Below are 24157 nucleotides of genomic sequence, written 5' to 3'. Positions count from 1 at the left end.
GCTGGCTCCTCTCGATGTGGAGGAGCAACGGCTCTACTCTGAGCTCCTCCCGAGTGACCGAGCTTCTCACCCTATCTCTAAGGGAGCGCCCAGCCACCCGACGGAGAAAGCTCATTTCGGCCGCCTGTATCCGGGATCTTGTCCTTTCGGTCATGACCCACAGCTCATGACCATAGGTCATAGGTGTTTAATTTATATGTAAAAAAATGTCACACCGTAAGACACAAAACATTGACCACTAGTGAGCATATCAGATAAAGAGCTTTTCAATTAAAAATTAAAAAGCCAGAACTCACTTCTTGATCTTTTAAACCCCTCCAGAGATGACACTGCAACTTCCTGGTTGAGTGTTGACGGTTGAGTGTTGACTTCTTCACCATAATGATGTCCAAATTATTGCCCGTTCAAAATATAAATAGCAGTGTCACACCATATGATGCCCATTTTACGGACAAAATGTATTTGGCCATAACTTGCTTTAAAATCATACAGAGACATCAACACTTTTTGTGTCTGTTGAAATAGCCTAATTCTGTTATTAAACTGTAAATGTATCAATTATTTATACTTTTCTGATAAATAATGTCATATTAGTAAGTTCACTTATACCCCAGACAGTCACACCACATGACAAATTTGATGTTTAGATACAAATTTTAAGTAGAGGTCTTAAAACACCAACTACAGCTATGGTATGCTGTAATCATATCTTGTTAGAGGAACAACATGAAGATATATATTTTTAACAAATACTAATTTTTATTAGGTTATGACATCATGGACAGGTAGAATTGCATGTCATGTCTCCCACCCAAATATACATATATTGAGTAAATCTAATTCTAAGTTATATTGTCTTTATAAATATTAGTATTGATGTGTATGAAGAGGAGCTGTGAAGGAGCAGACGTGACTCTCCCGGTCTTTTCATTTTATCCTGTTTTTACAGGTACAGTAATCTGTCTGACGGGCCTCCAGAGGCGGGGCCTGCAACATATACTATCTATCTACAAAAAATCAGATAAGCCCTGAATATGAATGCAACGCGTTTAATAACACGTTAAAACTTTACCTCCCATAGAAAACAGTTATAAGAAAACGTTTAGCGTGACTTAATGTTCTAAGACGGTCATATTAACAGTCCAAACTCACTAAACACCATACTAATAAAGTATATATCTACAATAAAATCAGATGAGCCCTGAATATGAATGCAACATGTATAAAAACAGGTCAAGCCTATTCCTCCCATAAAAAACCATTAAAAGAAAGCACTTAACGTGGCTTAATGTACCAAGACAGTGATATTAAAAGACCAAACTCACTAAACGCCATACTAATAAAGTATACTATCTACAAAAAATCAGATGAGCCCTGAATATGAATGCAACGCGTTTAATAACACGTTAAAACTTTACCTCCCATAGAAAACAGTTATAAGAAAACGTTTAGCGTGACTTAATGTTCTAAGGCGGTCATATTAACAGACCAAACTCACTAAACATCATAGGCCTACTAATAAAGTATACTACCTACAAAAATCAGCTGAGCCCTGAATATAAATGCAAAGCGTTTAAAAACACGTTGAGACTTTTCCTCCCATAAAAAAACATTATAAGAAAGCGTTCAATGTGGCTTAATGTTCTAAGACGGTCATATTAACAGACCAAACTCACTAAACATCATACTAATACAAATCTCTGCATGAAGTGCCACACGTCCAGCCTGACAAGCAGCTGGTCCCACTCACTAAACATTGCCGCCGCCTTTCCTTTGCCAGTGGCAGAGCAACAGTCACGGTCCACATAGAGGACTTGGGGAGTTAAAAAAAAGTTAAATTACAAAAAAAAAGGCTAAAAAATTATTTATTTGTGCAATAAAAATGACCCTCTCTTAATGGACATGCAAAAAGTTTTTTGAGTGTCTTCTTATGACAGTGATTTTAAGTTTGTGACCGGTACACATTTGCAAAGACTTTACAGAGCTTTTATTAAAATAAGCTTTAAGTTAATAAACGTGTATTAAATTGTTCAGTTTCGTAGAGCTAAACATAAGCACAGCCTGAAATGTACAATCCAGAATAGAAAGGTTTTTATCATGGTTTTGCATGAACACAATTTAACTTTCTGTTGTATGCATAAAAAATATCTGCTGATTTAAATTGAGTGCTGTGGTCTGCTATTAACTTGAGATACTCCAAAGTCTACTTGAGCAGAAATGTAAACAAACACACTTTGATATTTTTTATTAATATTATTGATATTATTAATATATTTAATGCATATAATTTTAATTTACAATATGTTCTATCATGTACAATATGTATCAATGGCATTCAGGACACTTACATTTTACAATATATGAGGCAGTTTATTGTTTTTGTAAACTAATCCTAATCCTTATTAATCCTAAATGTTAAATATTATCAATTTCAAAAATCAGTTTTAATGTCAATTTCATAAAAAATTGTTCATACTTTATACATAAATTATATATTTAAATGTATAATGAATTATTTTAAAATATATTAAACCGATTGTTGATTTATTTAGTATTGTATAATATTTAGATAGTATTGTGTTCATATTTAAAAAAACAAAACGTATAGTAGTATTGTTTATTTAAACTACTTTGACTTCTATTAAATATATTTAATGTATTAATGTATAGTAAAATACATTAATTATACATTAAATATTTTTCACAGATTCTTTTTGAGTCACTCATTCTTGGTATACTTTAAGTTCTGGACAAATATTTAATAAAGCAGAAATGTACACAGACATTAGAAAAAGGAAAACATGTTTATTTTTATGTACATATATGAACAAAACAAAACAAAATCTTAACAATATAATAACTGTTTCCTCAATTATTTTGTCTCTCCTCTCTTGACTTCCTCCATCCACTGTGCCACAGTCTTCCCAGAAACCTTTGCACAAAAGTGGACACCCCTGAACTGGCTGTGGCCAAATTCTTTAGTCTTAGGCTGCTAACACTTTTGGCAAAGGAACTGCTGAGGTAATTTCCTCTTCCTAGCGGCCAAACCTTGAGCTGCAGCTGATGAGAGGCAGAAGTGGCAGAAGGGACTTGAGGTGCTGGTGTCAAACCCCCTGGAGGAAGCTGGCCTCGAGAACGTGGTGCTGCCTGTCCGGAAGCATCCTGTGGTATTTTAAACTCAAAGGATGAGTGTCCATTCTGCATTGCTTCCGGTAGTTTTGGCAGTACCAGTGGGAGCTGTTCAGGGGCCACCAAAGGAGCAGTGAAAGGCTCAATGTCCTGCTGCAAGACCTCCCTCTCCTGACTCTTTATTCGGGCATTTTGCCTGAACACAGAAAATACATAAATAAGTATATGCGTGTAAAAATAATTATGAATATGAAAACAGATGCAAAAAGATTAATAAACAATTAATTACTGAACCTACCACTGAGAGATAGTGAGCTGGTTTAGCTCAAACAGCTTTAATTTTGTCTGGGCAATGATTCCGGGCTGCCCAGGACTATATCTCGGATCATTCTGTAATCCCTTAGGATGGCAGCCCATCAGTTTATCCAGACTCCAGCGATGGTCTGACCGGCAGGGTAAATTCGGCAGAGACCCAGGCAGATGGCTTCCACTACTTGGCTTGTGCTGGGCCACTGAGCTGGTCCACCTTCACCAAGAAAGAATCTGCAAAGTGAAAAAGGAGTAAAGTACAGTTAATCAGACTATTTGACAGCTAGCGGTCAAACAAGTGGATAATATTGGTCATGAGACTGGTTATGATTATATCCAAGATAAAAAGAACTTTCAAGAGAATCGAATGATAATAACTAACAAAGTAAGAAACAAAAAAACAGAAACCAATACCTCTTCAGACTTTCAGTCCCAGGGATCACATTGGTCTTTGAATGGCTGACCTTGAAGCGACCCTTCAGGACTCTGTCACGGTGGTGGGGGGGGGGGATAGATGAGAGTGCCCTTGTCATGATCTGACAGGTTGTTCCACAGCACAACAATCTCATCCAACTTACTCTGAGTGACAAACCCCTGATGGCGCAGGTCAACCAGACTGTCGGCCAGCCTAATGACGTGGTCATAACCAGCTTGGCCATCTGGTCCCACACTCTCCATCTGTACATTAAAATAAATTAATAAACTGCTCTGTTATCAATGCCAAATAAACTTACCAAAATTAAAGGATTTTTTCAGTCAGTCAGCCAGCCACTCATTATTACAAAATAATCCCCAAATGAAATATCAACATCACACACACCATAAAGTCTCAGTGTACACAGTGTGTTTATGTGTAATCATTTACCTGGCTCTGAGTGGACAAGGCAGGACTGGAAGACTGCTGCTGATGATGATGAGGGCTGATCAGGAGGTTGTAGGGCCACTGTCTGTTCCTGAGGGGGCTGCAGGTCATTGCCCTCGAGTTCCAAAAATTCAGTGGACTCATCAAGGCACAGATCCTCATCCCCCTCCAGATCACCCTGCAGGTCTTCATCCCGAATCCCATCTGGAATATCAGGATCTACCCCAAAGTCCTCCTCAAACGATCTTCTGCTTTGGGAATACAAATATTCCACACCAAGGAGCTCTCCTGTAGAAATACAGAGTGCATCACGTTTTGATGTTTTGATAACACATGGGTGAAATACAACTAAAGTAGAATGTCTGTGTGAAAAATATCTGTGTATTCACCGGGGCTAGTGTAATCCTGAGCCAGTTTCAGACCCAGAAGCTGCTGGCTCAGTACATTACAGTACTGCAGCAGCTGGCCACCATAACAGATCTCCTCCCTGCTGGCACCTTCAACTGCAGCGACCCCACGTGCCTCGTTCCACTGCACCAGTCCTTCCAACAGGTACATTTGAAAATGCAATGCATTTGCACTTGTACCTAAATTCAAATTCAGAAATAATCACGATGAAAAGAAAACACAACTAGAGCGCAAACACACAAATAAACAACAAACGCTATTTTTGAGTAATGCAAACCTGGCACGAAGCGATTCAGGTGCAGGTGGAACGACTCCAGGGATGTCGAGCCACGTGCACAGCGGTACACGGATAGAATGACCCCATCCTTGGTCACCTGTCCCGTCTTCCTGTACAGCTGTACACCTGGTGGGTCCTGTATAAACTGCATGTGGCATTGCTCGGTCCGCCAGATCTCCCGCATCCTCTCCTGGTCAAGGAGCTTGATGCCCATTGTGTCCGTAGCCCCATCAAAGTCTATAAACAGCTTCTCAGTGAGCTGCTCAGTCTCCTGGGCCCCTCGAGTGCGGCGGCGGCAATGCTTTGCCAGTTCTTTAAGGGTGGGCTGGCAGCCTGTCGACCGCTTGGCCTCCTTTACCCTCTCCACATCCGAAGCATCCCATTCAAAGATGCAAGCGGTGAGGCGTTTCATGAAGGGGCCATAAAGCGGGTGGCTGTCCATGGTCACTCCTACTGCAAACCTCCGCATGAAGTGCCACACGTCCAGCCTGACAAGCAGCTGGTCCCACTCACCAAACATTGCGGCCGCCTTTCCTTTCCCAGTGGCAGAGCAACAGTCACGGTCCACATAGAGGACTTGGGGAGGAGCTTCTCCAGCTCTACGGTACCGCTCCACAAGTCTAGAGCACATGGGAAGCAAACCGTCACCCTCTGCCTCAGTGAGGACACACATGAGGACCTGCCCAAACTCATGCCGCTGTGCCATCAGCCTCACCAGCCAGTTTCTTAGTGACCTGAAATAGGATGTAAAGAATTAAAGTGGATGGACCTGTCAGTTTACATTACAAAAATTCTAATTTTGTATCAGAAAAAAGGGTGATGTAGCCTACACCTATCTCTACTAATGGTGATGTTACCTTACCTTTTTAGTGGAATCCATTTTCAGGATGGTTCCATAGATAGAGGTCACCCTGGCCTTTAGTTCCGGCAGCCGTGTCAGTACGTCTTTGGCATAAACTGACAGCAGCCATCCCGGACAAGGCACAGGTACCATCTGAGGCAGCTGGTTAGCGAGACTGCTAGGGTCTGTGGCATGGTCTGGGAATTTCCCAATCACAGAGAGGAAATAGGTTGTCTGGGCAATTCAATGCTCTCTGTGCCTGACGCATAGGCTCCGGTGCACAGAAGTTGCACTGTTCCCCAATGAGCGCCACGCATCCACCTCACAATCTCCTTATCACACGACAGCCTGCATGATAAAAATAAATAAATAAAGACAACAGATCAATATCAGATGAGCATGAAAGACATTTTCTCATGTTAAAACTTACAACAAAACAGTGTGCCAACCTGTAGGTCAACACCGCAGGAAACATTTCCCTGTGGACAGGATCGAGCTGGTTCAGAATATCCTGTGACCAGCCTGCCAGCTTTTTTTTGCAGGACCGGCATTCAAGATACTCTGTAGCCATGAAGTACCAGCCGCTGACATCCAAGACCCTCCTGACAGTCTTGTACATCCCACACGCTGTCAGTGGGAAGCCAAGACGGCGACAGTTGGGCTGTGAGCACAGGAGCCGGTATGACCACAAGCGGTAAGGGATCCAAAGGAAAAGCCTGGCATGATAGAAGCTGTCAAGTGATGAAGGAGGCTGTGTATAGATAGGTCGGGGCCCTATTTTTACTAAAAGCTGAAAAAGGAGAAAGAAAGCCACTTTGGCCCGCACGACCAGAAGGTCTAGTAAACCTCCTACCTTACTGTTTCCAAAACTATCCATCTGAAGGCTGATATTACATAATAACAAAACAGGTTATGTAATGTGCAAAAAAAGCCAAGTGTAAAAAATTTCATAAAATTTTACTAAAAGCAGAAAAAAGACAAAGAAAGCCACTTTAGCCCGCACGGCCGGAAGGTGCAGTACACCTCCTACCTTACTGTTTCCAGTAAGGAAGTCATAAAGTGTTAAAAGGATAGTAAAATTTTACTAAAAGCTGAAAAAGGAGAAAGAAAGCCACTTTAGCCCACACAACCAGAAGGTCTAGTAAACCTCCTACCTTACTGTTTATATATATATATATATACAGTCTTGTTCAAAATAATAGCAGTACAATGTGACTAACCAGAATAATCAAGGTTTTTAGTATATTTTTTATTGCTACGTGGCAAACAAGTTACCAGTAGGTTCAGTAGATTGTCAGAAAACAAACAAGACCCAGCATTCATGATATGCACGCTCTTAAGGCTGTGCAATTGGGCAATTAGTTGAAAGGGGTGTGTTCAAAAAAATAGCAGTGTCTACCTTTGACTGTACAAACTCAAAACTATTTTGTACAAACATTTTTTTTTCTGGGATTTAGCAATCCTGTGAATCACTAAACTAATATTTAGTTGTATGACCACAGTTTTTTAAAACTGCTTGACATCTGTGTTGCATGGAGTCAACCAACTTGTGGCACCTCTCAGCTGTTATTCCACTCCATGATTCTTTAACAACATTCCACAATTCATTCACATTTCTTGGTTTTGCTTCAGAAACAGCATTTTTGATATCACCCCACAAGTTCTCAATTGGATTAAGGTCTGGAGATTGGGCTGGCCACTCCATAACATTAATTTTGTTGGTTTGGAACCAAGACTTTGCCCGTTTACTAGTGTGTTTTGGGTCATTGTCTTGTTGAAACAACCATTTCAAGGGCATGTCCTCTTCAGCATAGGGCAACATGACCTCTTCAAGTATTTTAACATATGCAAACTGATCCATGATCCCTGGTATGCGATAAATAGGCCCAACACCATAGTAGGAGAAACATGCCCATATCATGATGCTTGCACCTCCATGCTTCACTGTCTTCACTGTGTACTGTGGCTTGAATTCAGAGTTTGGGGGTCGTCTCACAAACTGCCTGTGGCCCTTGGACCCAAAAAGAACAATTTTACTCTCATCAGTCCACAAAATGTTCCTCCATTTCTCTTTAGGCCAGTTGATGTGTTCTTTGGCAAATTGTAACCTCTTCTGCACATGCCTTTTTTTTAACAGAGGGACTTTGCGGGGGATTCTTGAAAATAGATTAGCTTCACACAGACGTCTTCTAACTGTCACAGTACTTACAGGTAACTCCAGACTGTCTTTGATCATCCTGGAGGTGATCATTGGCTGAGCCTTTGCCATTCTGGTTATTCTTCTATCCATTTTGATGGTTGTCTTCCGTTTTCTTCCACGTCTCTCTGGTTTTGCTCTCCATTTTAAGGCATTGGAGATCATTTTAGCTGAACAGCCTATCATTTTTTGCACCTCTTTATAGGTTTTCCCCTCTCTAATCAACTTTTTAATGAAAGTACGCTGTTCTTCTGAACAATGTCTTGAACGACCCATTTTCCTCAGCTTTCAAATGCATGTTCAACAAGTGTTGGCTTCATCCTTAAATAGGGGCCACCTGATTCACACCTGTTTCTTCACAAAATTGATGACCTCAGTGATTGAATGCCACACTGCTATTTTTTTGAACACACCCCTTTTAACTAATTCAACTAATTGCCCAATTGCACAGCCTTAAGAGCGTGCATATCATGAATGCTGGGTCTCATTTGTTTTCTGAGAATCTACTGAACCTACTGGTAACTTGTTTGGCACGTAGCAATAAAAAATATACGAAAAACCTTGATTATTCTGGTTAGTCACATTGTACTGCTATTATTTTGAACAAGACTGTATATATATATCTATATCAAATATTAAAATAGCATTTATATTATATTTAATATTGATAAATATATATATATATAATTTATATATGTTATAAATTATTTGTGGCGTAAAAACGAACGTTAGTGCTGGCTTTGTTGTTGAGATATTGAACAATATTTTTTTTGGTCATGTTATGTCACTCTCCACCCCATGAATATTATTGTTTTATTTACAATATAAATTTTACAGAAATTTGAATTTATTTAAATTCTATTTCATTACCTATATGTATATATATATATATATATATATATATATATATATGTATATATATATTTATATGTATGTATATATATATATATATATATATATATATATATATATATATATATATATATATATATATATATATATATCCTCTCTTAATGGACATGCAAACAGTTAATAGCAGTGCTGTGGTCTGCTATTAACTTGAGATACTCCAAAGTCTACTTGAGCAGAAATGTAAACAAACACAATTTTATATTTTTTATTATTATTAATATATTTAATACATATAATTTTTATTTACAATATGTTTTACAATTTTTTGTTTCCATTTAAGTATTCCTTGTCAATTACCTAATTTATTGTTTATATATGTATCAAAGGCATTCAGGACACTTATATTTTAGAATATATGAGGCAGTTTATTGTTTTTGTAAATATGCTTTCAAACTAATCCTAATCCTTATTAATCCTAAGTGTTAAATATGATCAATCTTAACAAAAAAAGAAAAATCACAAAAAAAAATCAGTTTTAATGTCAATTTCATAAAAAATTTTGTTCATACTTTATGCATAAATTATATATTTAAATGTATAATGAATTATTTTAAAACATATTAAACTGATTGTTGATTTAAATAGTATTGTATAATGTTAAATTTATAGTATTATTTTCATATTTAAAAAAACAAAACGTAGAGTATTGTTTATTTAAACTAGTTTGACTTCTATTAAATGTATTTTTTTTAGTTTATTGTGGTGTTGGGGATAACAGTTCAAAACCCAAGGAGCAGGTGGTGTCGTAATGAAGACCAGGAGTCAGAGATGAGTTCAATTAATAATAATAATTTTACTTAAGGAAATAGTTTGCAATTTCATCAGCAGAAGTCAGCTTCAACACTCTCGAAGGAGTTCGCAGGCCGCCCCCAGTACAATACAAAATCAACCAAAGTTATACCCTGACAGAGGATACTAATTGCGTCAATAAATGAGTCAACAAAATTCTGATTGGTTCCAAAACCTAGATAAAACTCTCCAAAGACGTAGATCTGATACGCTGGACACTGGCAGTTGATCGTTTGTCCTGGGACTGTCTGAGCTTCTCCCTGTACAGACAGATACTAACACACATACACAGAGAACTTATCTAAAATTCAAGGCTTTCTAGCACTGGCAAGTGTCTTATCATTACGATTGGATACACACACATAATATGTGGACATTAATCTTGAGGAAAAGAAATACAGCACACATAAGGTTACACATTTCACTCTTGCTATAACTTGATTAATAGTCAAACAAGAAATCATGTAATAATATAATATAATATCAGTATGAAGGATATGGCAACTCTGCATCCACTCCTTCAGTGGTATTGTAAAATACATTAATTATACATTAAATATTTTTCAAAGTTTTTTTGAGTCACTCATTCTTGGTATACTACAAGTTCTGGACAAATATCTAATAAAGCAGAAATGTACACAGACATTAGAAAAAGGAAAACATGTTTATTTTTATGTACATATATGAACTAAAACAAAACAAAATCTTAACAATATAATAACTGATTCCTCAATTATTTTGTCTCTCCTCTCGACTTCCTCCATCCACTGTGCCACAGTCTTCCCAGAAACCTTTGCACAAAAGTGGACACCCCTGAACTGGCTGTGGCCAAATTCTTTAGTCTTAGGCTGCCAACACTTTTGGCAAAGGAACTGCTGAGGTAATTTCCTCTTCCTAGCGGCCAAACCTTGAGCTTCAGCTGCTGCGGCTGCCTCTACCAGCTTCTTTCACCGCCAAGCTGTGGTCTTGGGCACCCTCTGCTCATCTGCTCCCACAACAGGTATGAGCACTGCACCAACAGGTATGCGGTAGCTCTGGTAGATGTATGTGCAGCAGCAGCAGGTACAGACACAGAGGCAGAAGTGGCAGGAGGTGCTTGTGTCAAATCCCCTGGAGGAAGCTGGCCTCGAGAATGTGGTGCTGCCTGTCCGGAAGCATCCTGTGGTATTTTAAACTCAAAGGATGAGTGTCCATGCTGGATTGTTTACGGTAGTTTTGGCAGAACTGGTGGGAGCTGTTCAGGGGCCACCAAAGGAGCAGTGAAAGGCTCAATGTCCTGCTGCAAGACCTCGCTCTCTTGCTTCTCTATTCGGCCATTGTGCTTAAACACAGAAAATACAAAAATAAGTATATGCATGTAAAAATAATTATGAATATGAAAACAGATGCAAAAACATCAATAAACAATTAATTACTGAACCTACCACTGAGAGATAGTGAGCTGGTTTAGCTCAAACAGCTTTAATTTTGTCTGGGCCATGATTCCGGGCTGCCCAGGACTATGTCACGGATCATTCTGTAATCCCTTAGGATGGCAGCCCATCAGTTTATCCAGACTCCAGCGATGGTCTGACCGGCAGGATAAATTCGGCAGAGAGCCAGGCAGATGGCTTCCACTACACGGCTTGTGCTTGTACCTTCACCAAGGAAGCATCTGCAAGGAAGATAGTACAGTTATCAGACAATTTGACAGGTAGCAGTCAAACAGGTGGATAATATTGGTCATGAGACTGGTTATGATTACATCCAAGATACAAAGAACTTTCAAGAAAATTGAATGATAATAACTAACAAAGTAAGAAACAAAAAAACAGAAACAGACTTTCAGTCCCAGGGATCACATTGGTCTTTGAATGGCTGACCTTGAAGCGACCCTTCAGAACTCTGTCATGGTGGGGTGGGGGTGGGGGGGGGGGGGGGGGGTTAGATGAGATTGTTCCACAGCACGACAATCTCATCCAACTTACTCTAAGTGACAAACCCCTGATGGCGCAGGTCAACCAGACTGTCGGCCAGCCTGATGACGTGGTCATAACCAGCTCTGCCATCTGGTCCCACACTTTCCATCTATACATGAAAATAAATTAATAAACTTACCAAAATTAAAGGATTTTTTCAGTCAGTCAGCCACTCATTATTACAAAATAAACCATTACACACACCATAAAATCTCAGTGTACACAGTGTGTTTATGTGTAATCATTTACCTGGCTCTGAGTGGACAAGGCAGGACTGGAAGACTCAGCTGCTGCTGATGATGATGAGGGCTGATCAGGAGGTTGTAGGGCCACTGTCTGTTCCTGAGGGGGCTGCAGGTCATTGCCCTCGAGTTCCAAAAATTCAGTGGACTCATCAAGGCACAGATCCTCAAACCCCTCATCCCCCTCCATATCACCCTGCAGGTCTTCATCCCGAATCCCATCTGGAATATCAGGATCTACACCTAAGTCCTCCTCAAACGATCTTCTGCTTTGGGAATACAAATATTCCACACCAAGGAGCTCTCCTGTAGAAATACAGAGTGCATCACATGTTTTGATGTTTTGATAACACATGGGTGAAATACAACTAAAGTAGAATGTCTGTGTGAAAAATACCTGTGTATTCACCGGGGCTAGTGTAATCCTGAGCCAGTTTCAGACCCAGAAGCTGCTGGCTCAGTACATTACAGTACTGCAGCAGCTGGCCACCATAACAGATCTCCTCTCTGCTGGCACCTTCAACTGCAGTGACCCCACGTGCCTCGTTCCACTGCACCAGTCCTTCCAACAGGTACATTTGTAAATGCAACGCATTTGCACTTGTACCTAAATACAAATTCAGAAATAATCACCATGAAAAAACATACAACTAGAGTGCAAACACACAAATAAACAACAAACGTTATTTTTGAGTAATGCAAACCTGGCACGAAGCGATTCAGGTGCAGGGGGAACGACTCCAGGGATGTCGAACCACATGCACAGCGGTACACGGATAGAATGACCCCATCCTTGGTCACCTGTCCTGTCTTCAAGTACAGCTGTACACCTGGTGGGTCCTGTATAAACTGCATGTGGCGTTGCTCGGTCCGCCAGATCTCCCGCATCCTCTCCTGGTCAAGGAGCTTGATGCCCATGGTGTCCGTAGCCCCATCAAAGTCTATAAACAGCTTCTCAGTGAGCTGCTCAGTCTCCTGGGCCCCTCGAGTGCGGCGGCGGCAATGCTTTGCCAGTTCTTTAGGGGTGGGCTGGCAGCCTGTCGACCGCTTGGCCTCCTTTAGCCTCTCCACATCCAAAGCATCCCATTCAAAGATGCAAGCGGTGAGGCGTTTCATGAAGGGGCCATAAAAAGCGGGTGGCTGTCCGTGGTCACTCCTACTGCAAACCTCCGCATGAAGTGCCACACGTCAATATCAGATGAGCATGAAAGACATTTTCTCATGTTAAAACTTAAAACAAAACAGTGTGCCAACCTGTAGGTCAACACCGCAGGAAACATTTCCCTGTGGACAGGATCGAGCTGGTTCAGAATATCCTGTGACCAGCCTGCCAGCTTTTTTTTGCAGGACCGGCATTCAAGATATTCTGTAGCCATGAAGTACCAGCCGCTGACATCCAAGACCCTCCTGACAGTCTTGTACATCCCACACGCTGTCAGCGGAAAGCCAAGATGGCGACAGTTGGGCTGTGAGCACAGGAGCTGGTATGACCACAAGCGGTAAGGGATCCACAGGAAAAGCCTGGCATGATAGAAGTAATTCTCACCTAGAACATCTACATGTGCCACTGCAGCAAGCAGATCTTCATCAGATGGTTCCTCTGCAGAAGCTGAGCTGGAGGCGGCCACTGTTAATATAAGGATGAGTGAACAGTGTTAAATCACATTTATTTATATAGTGCATAACACAATGCAGATTGTTTCAAAACAGCTTTACAGTATTGCAAAAATACTGCAGAAGTCATTAAACATGAAACAAATTAAAATTACAATAACTGCTAAGATAATGCAATAATTGTAATATGTACCCTACAAAAACAAAACAAAATTGAGTTAGATTCATGCCTGGAGGTGCTGATTCTGACAGCATCTCAGCGTTTCTTGTCCGAATGTACTTCTTCAGAGTTTCCATCTTCATTCCCGGTCTGGCTGTCTGCTTCCTCACCCACTTGATGAAACTGAAATAGGAGGGACACAAAATTAGCTGAAGCCCCAAAACTACACAGTCTCTACTGTCTGCATCCTCTGTTAGAGATGTGAACCCATACCCTTTTCTGTCGCGGTCTGTCGCCTCATAAAGGTCTTTAAAGGACAAGGTGGCAAAGTTGCCAATCCCAACAAGCACCTGATCTTCCTGGGCTGGTGTGCCAGTGCCCTCTCTGACCTGGCGCTCACTGATGGCAGCCACCATGTCAGGAAACAGGCTGGCATACCACAGCAATACGTCCTTGTTTCCCATGACAGCAGACTGGTGGTGTCGCCGCCCTCACGCTCCCGCTGATGCACGGCCAGAACCATGGCTGCGTAACCAACAACATTGGAAAGCAACCATTTAAAGATTTACCCGGTACTGTCCATCTGCAGGGCACTTTCACTCAGCACAAAATACAGATGAAGCAAAAAAAGATAAGCTGACTATGACAAAAAATTGTGTGTGGTAGCATTGGGTGAAAAAGTTAGATTCTCGAAGATGAGAAAAAAAAAGTGTAAATGGATTTGCCATGGAATAAAAAAAAAAATATACATATATAAAACAATTATAATAATAATTATATATATATATATAATTAAAAGCCAAGAGAGGTAAATAAAAAAAAAAAAAACAGCCAGGGTATGGGCTGGTGTGATCAGAAGGTGTAATACACTTCCTACCTTACTGTTTCCAAAACCGTTATACAATGCAGAACAGTATTCTGAAAATAAAACCACAAAAGTAAACCCATTCATAACGATGTCTGACTCACCCACATCTTCTATGTGTGCAGCTGCAGCAAGCAAATCAGCATCTGATGGCTCCTCTGTGGATACCGAACTAGAAGCGACCGCTATTAATATTAGAACACGTATTCATAAATTTTTTACATTACAATATGTAAAAGCAACAAAATATCCAATAACAAGCAAACAAGATGACATCCTGAAACAGGCCAGCATACTGCAGCAGTATGCTTCTTCTATACGTCTTGTATTCTTTTTTTTTTTTTTTATCGGTCATATGCACACAAACTTACAGTCACCACTGATAAACTACTTCTAAATATTGTAGAAACTTAATTTTCTTTAAAGTTGCTTTGCAATGATTTGTATAGTAAAAAGCGCTATACAAATAAACTTGAATTGAAAAACAACAACTCGTCTGGCAGCCGTCTTAACACCACGTTTACTCATTAATAAGGATGCATCTAACTACTGTATTTCCCCAAAATAATTCATAACACCTTAACAGAAAAAAGCGACACTTCAACTTTTACAGAAAACGGATTTCTTACATCAGCAATTGACAGCAATTTGCATCTTAAATTACTCGTAAGATTACATAGCTGATTGACACGACATTGCTTACTTACAGTTACTAAAGTATGTTACCAAAATGGGGAGCTTCGCATCAGGACCAATTGTGGTGCACGTAGATTGGAACATCCCGACGGGCCAATCAGCGTGCACGTAAATTAGAACATTTGGAACAGAATTAGAACCAAAGATCGCGCTTGGCGGATCCTGCTCAATCTTCTCTGTAATTGTGCTGAAAAGTCCGACTCCGATTCATTTCCGCGAACCGGTTCTTTTCAGACAATTCGGCTCATTGAACCGGTTCAAAAAGCTCATTCCTTCATTTTTCGGTTCCTGGCGTCATCAAGCAATGATGTAACTACGCATTTCTTTTCTAACAACTCAGTGCCATGCTGCACCAAAGAAACATTCAAACAAAGTTATTAGTGTCTGTCAGCACATTTAGAAGCATTAAAATTAACGGTTATTTGTGTGAACGCACATTTCTCGTTGCCTTTTATTTACTCTGGTGTTTTTGTGCATGGTTTAATTCGCAGGCCTGTCAGATAATGTTAAAAATTATTCAGCCAATAAAAATAACTGACAGAAGAAAGGAGTAAAAAAATGTTTTTAAAGAATTGTACTTTTTTTTTTTTTTACACACAAAACCACAAACAAACACACACTCGCAATGCAAATAAAGGTCCATAAAAAGCTGGCTCAGGATGATGGCGTACTGCTGCAGTTGGCCACCATAGCAGATATCCTTTCTGCCTCCACCTTCAATGGCAGCAACCGCACAAGCCTCATTCCTCTGTACAAGCCCTTCCATCAAGTACATCTGAAAATGAAGGTCACTCGCACTTGTTCCTGAAAAAGCAAACAGAAAGAAGTTAGCACCATGGAAAACACATGAACAAACAACTCACATTGTTTAGGAAAAATGCAAATCTGGCACAAAGCGGTTTAGGTGCAGGTGGAAGGACTCCAAGGATGTTGAGCCACGTGCACAACGATACTGGGGCAGAATAACCTCCCCTTTAGTCACCTGCCCTATCTTCCTGTATAGCTGCACACCTGGTGGGTCCTGGAAGCAGTCGTTGTGGCGCTGCTGTGTCCACCAGATCTCTTCCATCCTGTCCTTGTCAAAGAGCATGATTCCAATGGTGTCCGTTGCCTCCATGAAGTCGTTTAGAAGCTGTTCTATCAGCTCCTTCATCTCCTTGGCCCCTCCACTGTCACCAACGCAGCGGTTCAAGCAGCATGACCAGCAAGCTTCTTGGTGACCTAGAGAAAATGATAAGTATTATCATTATTAAAGGAACAGGACATTTATATTTTACAATAAAAAAAAATTACACAACAGAGGTGTTACCACTGTTAAATATTGTTAGCACAATATTTACTTATATGTCACAATATATGCATAAATTGCACAGAGCACTAGTTTCCAATATATGGAAATGAACTATGTAATATATCAAATTTTATTATGCAGTATATTGACATGGCCTGTTGAAAACTGCCTGTTATTTATCAGACAAATTTTTAGATTGTTAGATGGTAAGCTTTGGGCAATAGTGGATACTGATTTAATTAAAAAATTATTGAAGCCATCGGCAACTTTGATTGTGTTATTTATAATTTTTCCATTTATCTTAATTTTTAAAAGTCATTTCGTTTTTGTGTCTTGTCCTACAAGTTTTTTTCAGTTAGTTCCAAATTATTTTGGGATCCCCTTTAGCATTTTCTATTATAGTAAAAAAAAAAAATCTGCTTTGGCCTTGCGTATAGTTTTAACAGTCTTATTCCTCAGTGTTGTGAATAGATTTTTAGCACTAGCGGACTTGGTTTTTATTGCATTTTTTAACGCACAATCCCTCTCTTTCATTAGTTTGAGTATGTTCGTGTTCATCCAGGGAAGTATCTTTTTATTGTGTTTGTTTTTTACAGCTAAAATCTTTAATAGTTCTCTCAATTGTCGTCATAAAAGATTCACAGTCCATTTCACAATTTGTTCCCAACAATATGTGATCTCAGTCAATCTAATGGACAGCTCTATTAAATCCTTCTTGGCGTTTTTTTGGAATTCCTACAAACTCGCGCTCTGTGACAGAATATATATATATATATATATATATCCTACATTCATAACATTAGATTTAAACAGTATTGTTATATTTATATAGCTATAGCATATTATTATAATTATAGTATTACTACATGACATTTATTACTACATGACATTTAGTTGATGGCTATTTATTACGCGAGTTTCTCCGCGTCTAGAGAGCGTCAGCGCGGATCATTTCAGAAAGATAACAGCTTTAACACCAACATTAAAGACGTTTTAAAATAAGTTGAGCTCAAAACTCACTCATAGTTAGCAGCAAGTGTTTGAAATAACTTGATCCGATGTGGATTATAATCACTAAACAAGGCAGAAATATGTATAAGCAATGTAAAAGACTATGCCTGCTAAACATTAACGTTACCATAGTAAACATGGGCTCTTCTGCTTTAGCTCTCGACAGAGGCGGTCGCATTTCTTTCCTCTCCTCCCCTGCCTTGCCTGCTTCGCCTGTCTCTTGTCTTGTCTACTTTGAGAGACTCTCTCTGCACTGCTTTCCTAAACTAAAAACATGGATTTGATAAATTGGTCTCTCAACGCAATTGACACCATCTTCTCGACGAGGAGCTTGGGTTCGGGGGAACCTGACTGCCCTACCTGAACATTTGCAGCTGGATACACAATGGACGCGTGGGCGAATTGGCGGGTCGTGTGTCTGGTGGCTCTTTCCGTGGAGGACATTGAAGACATCTACCTATTCGGAACCATGATAACAGGTCTTCTGCTGATTGGATTAGGCTTTGCCCTGGGTTATCGGAAAATTCAGACGACGGGAACAGCTGTCCAAAGCCTCACAAGGCTGCCCTTCATGATTGAAGCAGTGGGCAGAGCGGTCAGCATTGAGACTGAGACTATTAACCGCAATATGGATAACATCACGGTGAAGCTCACGGCTTTGGAAAGGAAATTTGAGGATTTGGAGACCAAAAAAGACAATCATAGTGACCGTTAAATTGGAATGCGGCTACTAGACCAAAACAACTGGTATCTTATCTTCTTTCGGCTCCACTCCCAGCTTGGCCTTGGCTGGATAACAAATTTTCCCCTTGGAAAGCATGGCAACGAGATGCTCTGCATCCCTCAACCCGTTTCCCACAGACACCTGGATTGTTGTTGACTCTGTCTAGGACCTGACCAAGGCTGTCTCCATGGCAACTTGCTGTGACGCTGTATAATCTTCGAACTGAGGCATCTAGAGAGAATCGCAACTCTCCAGGCCTACTAATACACGAACTCTTACACATATACAGATATCCACTCACCTCCCCACCCCCATCCCTCACCTTCGCCGCTTTGTACCGCCAGTCTGTCAAGCGGGTCCGTGACCAGCGTTTTCTAGCTGCAGGGTAGGACAGGCTGCTGCCTGCACTGGATTACCTCGACCCCCCCAATTCCCGTCCCCAGTTGCAAAGTCGTGTGTTTATGGTGTATGTGATTTTGTTGCTGAGGTGTTTTTTCATATTCCCATACTGTACTCCCAAAAGGAACATAGTGTGGGTGTTGGTTTTTTTTTCTCCTCACTTTTCCAATGTTATGCTGTATTTCTTCCTCAATTCCCTGTCTTCCTGTTCTGTCCACCCCATTTTATGTATGTTGTGTATGTATGGACAGGTTGATGGCTAATTTCGCTGGTACTTGTGACTAGTGACAATAAAGGGCTACTACTACTACTACTACTACTATTTTATCTGTCGCCTCATTTCGTGAGTTTAGCTCCACGTTGCATATCATCAAAATATAATAATGTTTTTTGTTTGGGAGCTTTTATAAAAATAGAAAGTCTGCGCTGCCGATCATTTCAGAAAGATAACCGCTTTAACACCAGCATTGAACACTTTTTTTAAATAAGTTGAGTTCAAAACTCACTTTCAGTCAGCAGCAAGTGTTTGAAATAGCTTGATCCTATGTGGATTATAATCACCATACAAGGCAGAAATATTTATAAGCGATGAAAAAGATATGCACGCTAAACATGTTACCATAGTAAACTATGACCGCTTGGATAAATCGGACGTCAGCTTCTTATTCTCTATCACAATCGTGTATTTATTAAGTAACTTATATTATCTGTCACAAGCCTCGTCTCGAGAGTTTAGCTAACGTTGCCTATCATAAAAGAATATAATAATGTTTTTTGTTCGGGAGCTTTGATAAAAATAGAGATATTATCATTTATTCTAAATATGACGGCTACTGTGGCTAATAAACAGAAACAGAATCGACTGAATAAGCAGGCTATTTTCATGAGCGTTAAAAATAAATAAATTAAATAGAAATAAGTGTATTTATGTGTGATTCATTTTGAGTCCTAATAAATTAAATCAATATGATCAATGTATCACTTATTCTATAGTTAAAACATCGATGCTTTTGAATTTGAATATATAACAAAGCATGCAAACAAACGGCCACTTTTATCATGTTTGTTTTGTGTTCGCGCATGTTCCAGTAGGGCTGGGTACCGAACTTCGATACCTTTATGGTATCGAACGAAAAACTTCAATACTATGAGTATCGAAAAATAATTGATCTTACGGTGCCAAATTTCGGTTCCAAAAGCCAAGCGGCCGTTTTTTTTTTTTTTGCTGAGCGGCTGTGTAAGCATGTAAGGACCCAAATAGAGGTGGACAGATCGATACTAATATCGATAATATCGATACCAACGGGAAAATATCGATACTTAAGTTTCAGTTTCTCTCTTTTTGCAACCTGGCCGGTCAAAATGCTGCTACTGTCACAGAGCAGAGCAAGCTCTCAAGAGTGCTGCTCGTGCTAGACACTGCTCTCCTCCCCCTCTCCTGTGTTGTACCGTCACGTGACTCACCACTAGCGCTACCACCAGCAGTCAGGCGCGCGCACCGCTCAGCCGCGCATTTCTAACAGCAGTCAGTCAGAGGCGGAGAGAAAGAGGAGCGTTGTATGGCTGTATTTTCAGGCCGATCTACCCTTTTTGTGTTAGCTGTGAAAGGGATACTAGTTTCTATATTTAAACTACACATAGATTTGCACCAGACTTAATTATTTTTATTATTTATTATTTTATCAATAGCTGATTCTCCAAGAGCAGTGGATATTACAAGGCGTCTATCAGAAATGATTGTGAAGGACCTGCAGCCTCTTTCCATAGTGGAAGATGTCAGCTTCAGGAATTTTGTACAAGGAGAATTTGTTTTACATTGTGAAGTAAAACTTTGTGACTTTGTTTAAGAAAAAAAATCCTGAAAAGAAGTGCACAGAGGAGAAACATTTTTTATTAACATGCTACTTGAAAAGAGAATTTGTTTTTACATTTTTTTTTATATTTGTGAAGTAATAATTTTGTAACTTTGTTTATTTAAATAAAACAGAAGTAACCAAAAGTTGTTTCTGAACAAAAGCTTTTGTAGTACTGATTAATAACCCAAAATGCAAATCACAAAATCAAATTAAAAGTCATGAAAATTCATTTAGATTTAGGTTGAAGACGCTTCCACCTTAATTATTAAAAAGTATTGGTATTGGTATCGGTATCGGCGATACTGGCCCTGTATTTACTTGGTATCGGATCGATACCAAATCTAGTGGTATCGCACACCTCTAGACCCAAATTCGCCGTGATTGGCTGTCCACCACCACGTGACGTGACGGGGAGGATTTCTGAAGATACTCACAGTCACACAACACAACTGTAGTTGTTTTTTCTAAAAACGTTACCGGCTACACTTTATAAAAGTGGATGCCGAGTCAGCAAAGTGCAACATATGCGATAAGAGTATTGCAACCAAAGCCGGTGTTAATGAAGCATTTGTTTGGATGAGTGTTTTGCCCTCCCTCCCTGTTTAGTTTGGTCTACTCGATGCGTATCTTGAAACACGCCCCCTTTCACGTCGTCTAAAAAACAGAGAGAGACAGATTTATCCGGTACAGCGAATTTCTCTAAGCAGCAGCTGTATACGTTCACTTAAAACATAACCGACTGTGTGTACGAGAATACTTGCAGAGACAATTATTTTGATATAATTGTGTGTGTATGTGTTCATTCAGAAGTTACGATACGCGAAAGATTAATTCATTCTCTGTACGCGCATTGTCTGAAATGCTGCTCACAGCGCGTGCTTTGAATGAGTGAGCACAAGCTCCGAACGCGCACAAATTGTTTAAAACGCTTGAATCAGCAATATTTAGAAACAAATGCAAACGATCGGCCATGATCTGTTTCACCCCTGCAAGCGAGTGAACAACGCAAATCAAGATAGGAATTTTACATCACTATTCACAATAGCACATCGGACTGGAAAACACAATAGCCCCGGGACGTCACCCTTACGAAAAATAACCATGGTTTTATTATAGTAAAACCGTAGTAACCCAAGGTTTTTTGGCGTATTGACTGCCATTTGTAAAACCACAGATTTACTACAAATACCATGGTTAAACTATGGTTAATATAGCAAAACCATAGTTCATTTGTGGTTACCATGGTTTAACTACAGTAACCATGGTTTTTTGGTTTTATTTGTAGTAAAACCATGGTTAATTTTCTTAAGGGCAGGATAGCGATTTTACGAGCCCTGCACCTCAGATCTATCAAATTTGTGAAACACTGGTTTCGTTAAACAAAATAAATGATTATTTTAAAAGATTGACTCAAAAGAATCATCGGTTCACTAATTGGATCATGAACTTTTATTACCGATCCAAAGATTATCTATTATTAAACATCTTGAATGAATAAAGACGTCAAGTTAATCTGTAAAGCATATAAAGCTATCGTTTGAGTTTATAAACTTCTATTTCATGCATGATTGATATGGATCTGCTAACTGAATGCAAAGTGTGAGTTCTAGAAGAATGTTTGTGTCTTGATGAGCATGTATCCCTCACTAGGAGTCGCTAAATGAACAGCTGCTGTTCTTTTTTTTTTTTTCTTTTTTAGGATCAGTTGCCCTATTGGTTAAAATCACCAAACTGTATACTTAAATATTAAATTAATGACATCAAAACAGGGGTGTTTGCGTTATGATGTGGTGGGCTGCTGTGGGCCAGAAAGTCCAGGGCAACTTTTTGGTCCCAGTCCGCCCCTGAATGGTGCACCCCCTATCCAAAAAGCACAACCAGTTGTATTAATAATGTTATCCTGAGTGTGAAGTGTTACCAGAATTTGTTTTAATTAAGGTGAAAAATAAAAGTTTTGTGTTTAATGTATTTGTGCTGATGTTGAAATGGATTTTAAAATATATGGTATCGAAAAAAGTATCGTTAGGAACCGGTATCTGAACTGAGGTATCGAAATTGGCACCGGATCGAAAGATTTTGAACAATATCCAGCCCTATGTTCCAGTGACTTATTTCTTAGTTTCTGATAACTTCTCTTTGTTGATGAAATTTTGAGTTGCATGAAGTTGTCCTGAGAGGCATGTAAAGGGCGTGTTTTAGTGATGTGCAGCGGAGCTTCAGGCTCCACTGTGGAAACCCTGCGCTATTCTGGCCTCTGTGCTACAGGCACGAGGCTATGAGCCCCACACGGCCCGCTTTAAGCCATGGCTCGCACTGGCCCGACAGTGGAAATGCGGCTACTGATGGCTTGAGCAGAAGCTCACCAGAGGCCTCTCTACAAAAGTTGGCTTTGAAATCCATGCTCTATAAGGCACAGCACTGTTAAAATCCACAAACACAATAGTGTGATCTAGCTATTCAATACATCAAGCACTGCATTGATAAGACGAAGAAATAAAAGTGTGTAATCTAGAGTACATTCAACTCTTTCCAAAGGGTCGAACAGACACCTGAGCGAGTGTGAACCCCATGATCTTTCATGTTTGTCCCCCACACCCACACAGGGGGTCACTTTAACACCCTGCTGTTAACTGCACTCTTGCAACAAGTAACAAATAGGCAAGGCAAGTTTATTTATATAGCACATTTCGTACACATTGGTAATTCAAAGTGCTTTACATAAAAGAAAGTAAAATATTAATGAAGAACAAGAATAAAACAAGCAATTTTAAAACTTTTAAAATTATTAAAAAATTTACTTATTTAAAATGAATTTAAAACAGTTAGAAAAAAAATTTCACATAAAATAAAATAAATAAAAAAACAGTGAAAATATAGTGCAATCAGTTCGGACATTGCACAGTGCTCATTCATTAAATGCACAGCTAAACAGATGAGTTTTAAGTCTAGATTTAAATGTGATTAGTGTTTTAGCACATCTGATCTCTTCTGGAAGCTGATTCCAACTGCGGGCGGCATAGTAACTAAAGGAGGACTCCCCTTGTTTTGTGTGAACCCTTGGTATTTCTAACTTACTCGATCCTAGTGATCTGAGTGGTCTGTTAGGCTTATATTCAGTAAGCATATCTGAAATATATTTCGTTCCTAGGTCTTTTAGTGACTTATATACGAGTGAAAGTACTTTAAAATCAATCCTAAATGTAAATGGAAGCCAGTGTAAGGACCTGAGGACTGGTGTGATGTGCTCAGATTTTCTGGTTCGAGTCAGAATCCTGGCAGCAGCGTTCTGGATGAGCTGAAGCTGTCTAATGGTCTTTTTGGGAAGACGGATGACGGATGCGGAGTCCCACAAGGGTCAATTCTTGCACCGCTCTTGATTAGCATGTATATGCTCCCACTAAGTCAAATAATGAGAAAGAACCAAATTGCCTATCACAGCTATGCTGATGATACCCAGATTTACCTAGCCTTATCTCCAAATGACTATAGCTCCATTGACTCCCTCTGCCAATGCATTGATGAAATTAATATTTGGATGTGCCAGAACTTTCTTCACAATTTAAGCGAATATCATTTATTATCTTAATGAGTGATGTCTCTGTGCTGTGATGCGGTCG

This window comes from Carassius gibelio, chromosome B8, assembly GCF_023724105.1.
Source record: "Carassius gibelio isolate Cgi1373 ecotype wild population from Czech Republic chromosome B8, carGib1.2-hapl.c, whole genome shotgun sequence".
Classification (NCBI taxonomy): domain Eukaryota; kingdom Metazoa; phylum Chordata; class Actinopteri; order Cypriniformes; family Cyprinidae; genus Carassius; species Carassius gibelio.
Note: the sequence above shows the minus strand (reverse complement) of the source record.